The following is a 316-nucleotide window of genomic DNA, read 5'->3' on the forward strand; positions in this document are numbered from 1 at the left end:
GCCTCTGGGACTGGACGGGGCGCAGCGGGCAGCGCGGTCCGGAGGTGGGGCCGGAGCCCGGGCCGGGGGTGGCTGGGAGGTCGGAGGATGGAAGAAAATGACACAAGAGAAGCGCGGGCGCTGCTTGGGCTTACTGCAACGGGAAGAGGTCGTTATGCTTGGGAGAAACGGATATGGAGACTCCCCCCTTCCTGCGCTCTGCCGTGGTGGGTGCCAGGAGGTAGCACAGCTGCCTGGGTCACTGCGTGGGAAGAGGTGGTGGGCAGCAGGAGAGAGGGCTTGGGGATGTGGCAAAGCCTGGGGTTGTTGCTGGGGG

This window comes from Buceros rhinoceros, unplaced genomic scaffold (assembly GCF_000710305.1).
Source record: "Buceros rhinoceros silvestris isolate BGI_N320 unplaced genomic scaffold, ASM71030v1 scaffold32588, whole genome shotgun sequence".
Lineage (NCBI taxonomy): Eukaryota > Metazoa > Chordata > Aves > Bucerotiformes > Bucerotidae > Buceros > Buceros rhinoceros.